This window comes from Lactuca virosa, chromosome 4 (assembly GCF_052849685.1).
Source record: "Lactuca virosa cultivar CGN04683 chromosome 4, Lactuca_virosa_CGN04683_v6, whole genome shotgun sequence".
Taxonomy (NCBI): domain Eukaryota; kingdom Viridiplantae; phylum Streptophyta; class Magnoliopsida; order Asterales; family Asteraceae; genus Lactuca; species Lactuca virosa.
The window spans coordinates 329,413,846-329,425,474 of NC_136429.1; positions in this window are offsets into that span (position 1 = coordinate 329,413,846).

Consider the following 11,629-nt stretch of genomic DNA (forward strand, 5'->3'; position numbering starts at 1 on the left):
ATAAAATCCACTTTGCTATAAATGAATGCTAGATTCCCAGTTGTAGTCTTATATCACAATCGACCTCATATGGCCCACAACCTTCCTTAATTACACAAAAGTTGTGGCCCTCCCATAGTCTCACAATCTGTCCTACCATGGTTTATTCCCACCTAGAAGAACTACGAGCCAAATCATAGTCCCACCACACTCTCACAGTTTCTCATGGACCATGTGAATGCTATGGGCCACCCCGCAGTCCTACAGCACTACAACACTACCTGCCAACCTGGTGATTGCTACAACCACCCCCGCAGTCTTACAACATGTTACACCCCCAAACCAGAATGGCGGAAACGTTCGGGGGCGAAGGACGTCATTTACAGTATCACAACAATGCATAATAGTAAAACAAGCAACAACATCATCCATTGCATTAATAATATAATTAAATACAAGTGTGTTCTGTATAGTTTATAAGACACCAAAAATATGAATCAAAATAAGAGATGAGTCTTGAATGTGCTCCATCTTCTCAAAACCTGGTCATCGGTACCTGTCTACTGATGACCTGAGAATACAAGTTATTTTGAAAGCGTAGATCAGCATTTAAGCTGGTGAGTTCATAAGTATTTTAGTGTCATTGTTTGTATAAGTTTGAAGAAAGTGTTTGTAAATGTTTGATGTTAAAGTGTGTAAGTATTTGATGTAAATGTTTGTAAACTTCCTATAAAATCCTATATTTTCTACTAAAGTACTCTTCTACCAAGACCCAACTGTTCTTTATGTTTGTTCTTTTGTAAAAGTGAGTGTTTTCCCAAAGTTTGACTATCATTACCAAAATATAGTTTTCATTACCGTTTATGTGAGAAGATCACAATGTGAATGAAATGGGAAAATAAAGATGTACTGTAGTTTTATCTAAGTAACTACCAATGTACTAACTACCTTAAACTTATTTGTTTAATTAAGGTAAAATGTGATAAGATTGTAACCATACTTGATTGACTAGTATAACACGGCGTTCGAGACATCGAAAATGATATGCATTCGTCACCCGTAGACCTGCAGGTTCCACTGTAGCTAGCAGCAAGGTGTGGGATGGTCAATCTCGTATAGATCTATACACAAATTCACGCTCTCCCTCCAGGAAACTCTGGGTACAAAACATGGCACATCAATATTTTTCCATGCCATGAAATAGTGGCTCACATTAATGTTATAGTATTCTTGTATTTGTATAGTATGTTCTAGTGTAGTGTATGTTCTCTCTATCTAGTGTATAGTATGTTCTAGTTTAGTGTATGTTCTCTATGTTTCTCTTTATAGTGAGTATTGTTTCTCGTTATAGTATGTATTGTTTCTCGTTATAGTATGTATTGTTTCTCGTTATAGTATCTACTGTTTCTCGTTATAGTATGTTTGAACTGACTCATGTATGAACTGAGTCTTGTATGTTTCATTGTTCTAGAAATAGTAGTAGTGACTTCCTAAACTATACCTATTATAGTTTACTAGTAATGTTGTTTGTATGAATGAACATGTTTGTACACCTTTGCTACTCAAAGGTATTGAACTGAATGAAGAACTTTTATATCTATATACATACACATAATATATAACTAAGATTCAAACGACCTTCAGACAAACAACCGATACCCTAAGTCCACAACCAAACAAGGAACAGGAAATAAGGCGAGTTATCAGTCCTAAGTCCTTTCAATCCTACTTATATAACTATATCTATATAGACATGATTTTGACAAAATATAAGTTTAAAAGAGTTTTATAAAGAGTTTTGCATATAAAAGAGTTTGTAAAATGATTTGCAGCAATTTGTTTGAAAATACAGTTTGAAGTATAAGAAATCCATTTGTTTGAAAACACAGTATGAAGTATAAGAAATCCATTTGTTTGATAGTTATTAATCACATGTGATTGATATAATAACTATAATGTTTCTACTTGTATTCCTCCCCCCCCCCCCAAAGAAGCATTTAAAATCATTTAAAAGGTAAGTTAAGGGGTATGAACTCACCTGCAGTGAGTGATACGAATGAAAGATCAGCTATAGGATGCTAAGTGTCAAGTGAAGACTCGAGCACAAACGGATCCTAATAGCATATAATGACACATTTATGTATATAATTAGTGTTTATACAACTAATCATGTAAGGAAGGCACCTTAGGAACTAGGAAACATTTAGATTGAAGTGTCACAAGTACTTAGGATTGCATATAAGGGGTTTAAGGCCACACATGAGTGTGTACGGCCAAGGTGTTCACGGCCCATGAGTGTAGGGTCGTACACTCATGAAGAAGTATGAAAATGAGGTGGTTAAAGGTCCTATCTAGCATCAAGGAAGGGTCCTTGGTCCCATGCTTAGCTCTAAGGGACGTTTAAGGCCAACTATGAATGTTAACATGAGTTTACGACCCTATGAGGTGTGTACGGCCAAGTGTTATACGGCCACTTGTGTGTACGGCCATATGTGTGTACGGCCATGGAGTGTACGACCGTACACTCCATGAAGAACATGCCAAGAAGGTGGTTTACGGCCTTATCTAGCATCCCCTAAGTGTCCTTGATCTTATGTTGGGGCATAACATGAGTTGAAGGTCTAATTATGCACTAAAAAGGGGGTGTACGGCCATATGAAGGGTGTACGGCCTTACACTCTTTGTGTTCATGAACTAGATGATGTTTTAAGGCCAGGAATTATGAGTTTATCAAGCCTAGCTGGAAGATAGAAGAAAGACTCACACTTTTGGAGGTTGTTATGGAGTCCACGGCCCAAGAACTAGTAGGTGTTCTTGGTGTTCTTGGTGAAAGTGAAGAACACTTGAAGATCTACCCAAAAAGAGTAATTTCATGGATGAAATCAAAGGGTGATACAAGATCATGAAGGATAATCACAAAGAAATGGAAGGAATTCTTACATTTTTGAAGATCTAGATGATGAAAGTTGATGATAGTTGAGAGAGAATCCAAATTCTTGGCTTGGAAGTGTGAAAAGGGTTGAATGAAGGCTAAGTATCATCTTTATAGAGGTGAGTTCACGGCCATAGATGGGTGTACTACCGTACACCCATGTGTACGGTCGTACACCCATGTGTACGGCCATACACTCCTCTTGAATGAGTGTTTGGCCCGATTTTGATACTATGAACTTTGAGAACTAATTCCTATACTATCCTTGATTGTACAAGACTTGGAACACTCAAACAGACTCTAAAGAAGGCTAAAAGATAGCGGAAACAAGTCTGACTTTTATTGAATTGAATGACTGTACAATATAGAAATCTCGGGTTGTCACATCATCCTTCCGTTAGAGTGAATTTCGTCCCGAAATTGGAGTTTAAGCAATTAAGCAATTACAAACAACTAAGTAAAAAGATGAGGATATTTCAGTTTCATTTGATCCTCGTGCTCCCAAGTGAATTCAGGTCCTCGCTTGGCATTCCAGCGAACCTTCACTATCGGGATACGGCTTTGCTTCGTTTGCTTGACCTCTCGGTCCATGATCTCTACTGGTTCTTCCACGAAGTTGAGGCTCTCGTTGATCTCGATCTCGTCGAGTGGGATTACAAGAGTCTCGTCGGACAGACACTTTTTCAAGTTCGAGACGTGGAAAGTAGAATGTATGTTACTAAGTTTGCGAGGTAGTTTGAGTTTGTAAGCTATAGGGCCGATTCTAGCGATAATCTTGAAAGGCCCTACGTATCTTAGATTTAGCTTTCCACGCTTTTTGAAGCGTATCAAGCCCTTCCAGGGTGAGACCTTCAATAGAACACGGTCGCCCACCTAGAATTCCAACGGTTTCCTTCTCTTGTCTGCGTAGCTTTTCTGTCGGTCTCTAGAGGCTTTCAGTCGTTCACGAATCTGAACGATCTTCTCTGTCGTTTCCCGAATGATCTCTGGACCTGTGAGAGTGCTGTCAGGAACTCATCCTTTAGATAACTGTGTGTCGCCCACCTCACCCCAGCACAGAGGGGATCTGCACTTTCGGCCATAGAGGGCTTCAAATGGAGCAGCCTTTATGCTAGTGTGATAACTATTATTGTAGGAGAACTCGACAAGGGGTAAATGAGTATCCCATGCCTTCCCAAAGTCTATCACGCAGGCTCGCAACATATCTTCCAAAGTTTGAATAGTCCTCTCACTTTGTCCTTTGGTTTGCGAATGGTAGGCTGTACTCATGTCCAACCTAGTTCCTAGCGAACTTTGTAGCGACTTCCAGAACCTAGAAGTGAATCTACTATCTCTATCAGAGATAATGGATATGGGAACACCATGCAGTCGTATGATATCCCTAATGTATGTTCTAGTTAGTTTCTCCATCTTGTCAATCTCTTTGATAGGCAGGAAGTGTGCGGACTTTGTTAACCTGTCTACGATCACCCAAATGGTATCGAGACCACCCGTTGTCTTGGGCAACTTGGTTATGAATTCCATTGTGATCCGCTCCCACTTCCATTCAGGTATCTCCGGTTTCTGAAGTAAACCTGAGGGTTTCTGGTATTCGACCTTAACCTTGGCGCAAGTAAGGAACTTGCTCACGAAGGTAGCAATCTCTGCTTTCATGTTAGGCCACCAATATAACTTTTTAAGATCCAGATACATCTTATCTAAACCCGGGTGGATGGAATATCGAGTGTTGTGCGCTTCGGTCATGACCAAGTCTCTGAAACCACCGTGCTTCGGTGTCCAGATCCGATCCATGAGATAAAAGGCTCCGCCACCCTTGACTTCTAAGTTTTTATCCATCCTTCTCAGGGATTCATCCGCCACATTTTCAGGTTTCAAGGCTTCAAGTTGAGCCTCCTTAATTTGTGTGGACAAGTGTGAATGGATAGTCATAGTCAATGATTTGACTCTACGACCAGAGTATTCTTTCAGACTTAGCGCGTCAGCTGCTACGTTGGCCTAGCCTGATGATAACAAATTTCGCATTCGTAGTCACTGAGTAGCTTGACCCACCGTCGTTGTCTCATGTTGAGCTCCTTCTGGTCGAATATGTGTTGTAGGCTTTTGTGGTCTGTAAAGATAGTGCTTTACGTACCATACAGATAGTGTCTCCAGATCTTCAGAGCAAATGCCACTGCACCTAACTCAAGATCATGTGTGGTGTAGTTGACCTCGTGTGTCTTTAGCTATCTTGAGGCATAGGCGATGACCTTACCTCGTTGCATCAGAACACAGTCGAGCCCTTGGTTGGATGCATCGCAATAAACCACGAAGTCTTCTATCCCTTCAGGGAGGGACAGTATCGGTGTGCTGCATAAGGATCACTTTAGCGTTTGGAACGCTTTCTCTTTCTTCTCTTCCCAGTCAAAGGCCAGGCACTTCTGGGTCAATGTTGAAAGCGGTTTCGCAATCTAAGAGAAGTTCTAAATGAACCTGCAATAGTAGCCAGCGAGGCCTAGAAATTGACGAATTTCTGTAGGCATCTTCGGTGCTGACCAGTTCTCAATGGCTTTGATTTTGGAAGGGTCCACATGAATTCCCTCTTCGCTAACCACGTGGCCCAAGAATTCGACTCTTCGGATCCAAAATTCGCATTTAGAGAACTTCGCATAAAGCTTCTCTGATCGCAGTGTTTCTAGGACCTGACGCAGATGTTGACTATGCTCCTCCTTACTACGAGAGTAGATAAGTATGTCATCGATGAAGACAATGACGAACTGATCCAAGTAAGGAAGGCACACCCTATTCATTAAGTCCATGAATATTGCGGGTGCATTGGTCAATTCGAACGACATCACTACAAACTCATAGTGTCCATAACGAGTTTGGAAGGCTGTCTTCGGAACATCCTCCCCTAGCACTCATAACTGGTGATACCCGGATCTCAGGTCAATCTTTGAGAAGAAATTCACCCCTTGTAGTTGGTCGAACAAGTCGTCTATGCGAGGCAGAGGGTAACGATTTTTGACGGTCAGTTTGTTAAGTTCTTCGTAGTCGATGCACATACGGAACGATCCGTATTTCTTCTTGACGAACAAGACCGGTGCTCCCTAGGGTGAGAAGCTTGGTCTAATAAATCCCTTGTTGAGCAGTTCGTTAAGTTGACTGGATAGCTCCTGTATCTCAGTTGGTGCTAGACGATAGGGCGATTTCGCTACTGGGGAAGCCCCTGGAACTAAGTCGATTCTGAACTCGACTTGACGTTGTGGAGGTAATCCTGGTAATTCTTCTGGAAAGATGGCGGGAAAGTCATGTACCACTGGGATGTTCTTTGTGTCCTTCGTCTCTTGGCTCACATCGACAACATGAGCAAGGAATACTCGACATTCCTTTTGTAAGTAGTTCTGGGCTTGAATGCTTGAGATGATACGAAGGTTCGTGTCGGGTTTGTCGTCATAGATAACTAGAGTTTCGCTAGACCGTAGATTAAGGCGAACGGCTTTTTCATAAAACATGATGTCGGCACGATGAGAACTCAACCAATCCATGCTGATTATGACGTCAAAACTTTTAATTGAGACCGGCATGAGTTCGATTGGAAATGAATGGCTATTTAGAGTTAGTGTACATCCTATGTATATGCAGCTAGTGCTCTCTGTCTTTCCATTAGCCATTTCTACAGTGAATGGTTCTTTAAGTGCATGTGATTTTTGTTTAAGCAAGTGAGCAAATTTCTGGTTCACGAAACTCCCCTCCGCTCCACTATCAAACAGAATGCATGCATATGAGTTATCGAGGAGAAACGTACCAGTGACCACTGTGGAGTCGGCAACTTCTTCCTCGTGGCCTATAGCCAAAACTCTTCCCACTCCGCCGGCATTCCCTGCCTTCGGGCAGTACCTTTTGTAGTGGCCCACCTCGCTACAACCGTAGCAAGTCTGGCCCACACCAGCGTCGGGGACTTGGGTGATTGGCCTTGCCGGAGCCTTATAGAAACGGGCAGTGTGCCCCTTCCTGTTGCAGTTCGAGCACTGCATTTCCTGGCAGGGTCCGTTGTGGTGGAAGCTGCATTTGTTGCACTTCGGCAAGTTTCCAGCATACTGTTTCACCAGCGCAGCAGCAGTAGGTGCTATCGCAGCATGAACAGTTATGACCTGTTGCTTTATGGCAGCTTTCTATGCAGCGTTCTTCTTCTTGTCATCCCAGAACTTCCGCTTGTTGCCAGCAGCTTTGGAGGGTTCTGAGATGGCTAGGGTGCTTGTTGTTGACGGGGTGCGGACTCCATGATCAATGAGTCGCTGTGCCAATCGCTTGGCACTGTCAAAGGTAGTGGGGTTTGAAGCTAAGACATTCCCCTGAAATGGAGGCACCAGCCCCCAGATGTACCTTTCCACCTTCTTCGCTTCAGAAGGGACCATTCTCGGACATAGCGCTACCAGATCGCTGAATATGGCAGTGTAGGAGACTATGTCAGAGCCCTTCATGGTTAGGCTCCAGAGTTCCTGTTCAAGTTTCTGAACTTTGCCCCTCGGGAAGTATTCCTCGATCATGAGCTCCTTCAGAGCTTCCTACCCTATAGTGTTAGCCACTATTAGAGTTAGTGACTTGACATGGCTATTCCACCATGTCAGGGCTAGGTCCGCGAAGGTGCAGGCGGCAAATTTTACTTTGCTCCCTTCCGGACAGGAGCAGATCTCAAATATCGACTCCGTTTTCTCGGACCATTACGAGAGGGCAATTATTCTGCCAGTACCATTGAAGGCCCTGGGTTTGCAGCTGGTGAAGTCCTTATACGAGCACTCCCTAGAGTGCATTGAAGATTCAACTGGAGTGGAATGCACATTCGTTCCACTCCCGCTAGTACCGGTAGTGGGGAATTGTGCTAGGGCTGCCGTAACAGCAGCATTCACAGCAGCTTCAATAGCTGTTGGGTTGTATTGAGGAGGAGGAGGAGGAGTTTGATTCGGAGTTATTGGAGTAGCGCGTCTGTTCGATCTACGAGGGGGCATATTGAAACTATAAGATCACAAAGATGAAGATATTGGTAAGTATTCAAATAGAGAGAATGATGAGAGTGAAACATGGACTAACTCTCCATAGCCCAACAAAACAGATGAAAGTATGATTGAATTAGAGATCTAGCAATAGAAGGATGAAAGCATTTTGATAATAATTTGCATGAGATTAGATATATGTCAATAATATTGGTATTAAAGATGTAACAAGTTCGGGAAAATGACCTAGGAGTAGGTCTTACATCAAAGCAGGATAAAAAAATTTGACATCATAAAGACCTAATAGACTAAAAGTTCAAGGTCTTAAGATAAACAGAAAATTATAGGGAAAAGTGCTACTTAGAGCATAGATAAGAAGGCTATTCCTTTAACCAAAAGAAAGGATGAGCAGAGCATCTCCTACTGGCGACGGGCACCCCTTGGGCGAAACCTTAAATCAGCCAGTTGATGCTCCATATCGAGAAGGCGTCGCTCATACACTCGGTGGCGTACACGGTATTCTATGACTTCTGCTTGAGTCGTAGCTACTTCTTGCAGTAGAGACTCATTGTCTCTCACAGCTCTCTCACGAGCATCTTCCAGATGAAGGATGCGGACAGTATTGACTCCCGCATTGGCATCAACCTGTATGACTCGGTTGATGGCTGTCCTACCTTGCTCTTCATTACGAGCAACCCTACGGACCAGAATAGGCAAGATTTTGTCCGCTGAGCCTCCCTCGCTCAAGTTGTAGAAGCTTCGGTCTCCATTGCATGGCATGGATTGACCCTGCTCTTGACTCCATGTTCCTAAGTTTTCCGCCCACAGAGGCGTCAGGCCTTGAAAAGTCGAACGAGGGTTAGGATCTGGGATTGGAGCTACCAGGGGTTGATCATTGACTTCTGGCTCGGAGTTAGAATCCTCTGGGAAGTTCTATGCGAAGTCATCATCTAACGGAATCGCATGATTCTCTTCTGGCTCATTATCGAGCCATCCACCGTTACCTTGGTTGGGGAAGTACGGGTCGTCGTGGGGATGGAATCCAGCCATGTTATCTACGCGAGAATGGGGGTAAAAAAAATAATTAATAGACGTATTAATTAAGATAATTATAAGATGATCCTTACCAGTTACTCCAACATTTGCGTAGTGCATACCAGTCATATGTAACCAAAATATGATAGACCTTCGAATAAGTGATCCTAACTCTAAGTCCACAACCAAACAAGGAACAGGAAGTAAAGCAAAGATCACAAATTCTAAGTCTATAACACCCTAGTCACATATAACCTTAGCGTATCCACTCAGCAACTATTGACATACTAGTAAAGACCTTTTTTAGTTTGCACATAAGTAACTATAGTAACACAAAATACTCCTATAGTATTTTAAGTTTATGTTCTGTTCTAATGTTTTCATTGTAGTAGTGTTGGTAAGTTTTTAGACTTGCTGCAACACCACAACCATTCCTGGGCACATGTTAATCACTTCTCGGAAAGATATAGTTGATCAGGATATATCACTCCCAGATCTGATTATATGTTCCCAAGCCTAATTGTGTTGTCCAACAATCGTAATACTTTTGTTCTGTCCTAGTGACACTGATTTTAGTATGAATGCAGGTATGTATAGTTTGGTTAAATATTTTATTATTTAAAAGTATAAACTCTTGGTCAGAGTATTTTAATCCCGTTGTGTTTATAGTTGTATATCTTTTATGGGTTGATATACTCAATTCACTATGAACAATGCTCTGATACCAATCGGTCACACCCCCAAACCAGAACGGCGGAAACGTTCGGGGGTGGAGGACGTCATGTACAGTATCACAACAATGCATAATAGTAAAACAAGCAACAACATCATCCATTGCATTAATAATATAATTAAATACAAGTGTGTTTTATATATAGTTTATAAGACACCAAAAATATGAATCAAAATAAGAGATGAGTCTTGAATGTGCTCCATCTTCTCAAAAACCTGGTCATCGGTACCTTTCTACTGGTGACCTAAGAATACACGTTATTTTGAAAGCGTAGATCAGCATTTAAGCTGGTGAGTTCATAAGTATTTTAGTATCATTGTTTGTATAAGTTTGAAGAAAGTGTTTGTAAATGTTTGATGTAAAAGTGTGTAAGTATTTGATGTAAATGTTTGTAAACTTCCTATAAAATCCTATATTTTCTACTAAAGTACTCTTCTACCAAGACCCAACTGTTCTTTATGTTTGTTCTTTTGTAAAAGTGAGTGTTTTCCCAAAGTTTGACTATCATTACCAAAATATAGTTTTCATTACCGTTTATGTGAGAAGATCACAATGTGAATGAAATGGGAAAATAAAGATGTACTGTAGTTTTATCTAAGTAACTACCAATGTACTAACTACCTTAAACCTGTTTGTTTAATTAAGGAAAAATGTGATAAGATTGTAACCATACTTGATTGACTAGTATAACACAGTGTTCGAGACGTCAAAAATGATATAACAATCGTCACCCGTAGACCTGCAGGTCCCACTGTAGCTAGCAGCAAGGTGTGGGATGGTCACACTCTGGGTACAAAACGTGGCACAGCAGTATTTTGCCATGCCAAGAAATAGTGGCTCACATTAATGTTATAGTATTCTTGTATTTGTATAGTATGTTCTAGTGTAGTGTATGTTCTCTCTGTCTAGTGTATAGTATGTTCTAGTGTAGTGTATGTTCTCTCTATTTCTCTTTATAGTGAGTATTGTTTATCGTTATAGTATTTACTGTTTCTCGTTATAGTATGTACTGTTTCTCGTTATAGTATGTTTGAACTGACTCATGTATGAACTGACTCTTGTATGTTTCATTGTTCTAGAAATAGTAGTAGTGACTTCCTAAACTATACCTATTATAGTTTACTAGTAATGTTGTTTGTATGAATGAACATGTTTGTACACCTTTGCTACTCAAAGGTATTGAACTGAATGAAGAACTTTTATATCTATATACATACACATAATATATATAACTAAGATTCAAACGACCTTCGGACAAACAACTGATACCCTAAGTCCACAACCAAACAAGGAACAGGAAATAAGGCGAGTTATCAGTCCTAAGTCCTTTCAATCCTACTTATATAACTATATCTATATAGACATGATTTTGACATAATATAAGTTTAAAAGAGTTTGATAAAGAGTTTTGCATATAAAAGAGTTTGTAAAATGATTTGCAGCAATTTGTTTGAAAACACAGTTTGAAGTATAAGAAATCCATTTGTTTGATAGTTATTAATCACATGTGATTGATATAATAACTATAATGTTTCTACTTGTATTCCCCCCCCCCCCCCATAAAAGCATTTAAAATCATTTAAAAGGTAAGTTAAGGGGTATGAACTTTTGGATTAATGTCTAAGTCCATAACTATAATTGGTAAGATTTGACCAGACCCGGCATGGTCCATTTGGGTTGCATGGCATCATGCATTTGGATAGACTATAATGAGAGAAATAACACTTAAGGTTTGTTAATATATTATAAGTTATAATATATTAATAAGATTATTTAATTAGTATTGATCAAGAATTAATCTAGAATTAATTAAGTGATCAAAAGAAGACTAATTAAATATATGGGTTGATTGTGTAAATCACTCATACTTGTATAGTGGGCTAATGCTCCATGGATTATCAAGTTGGGATAAAACCCATAAGATTCTCCATGGATGCTCCATGGTATGTTTGAACCCATGCATCCAAGGAAATGGAAAGC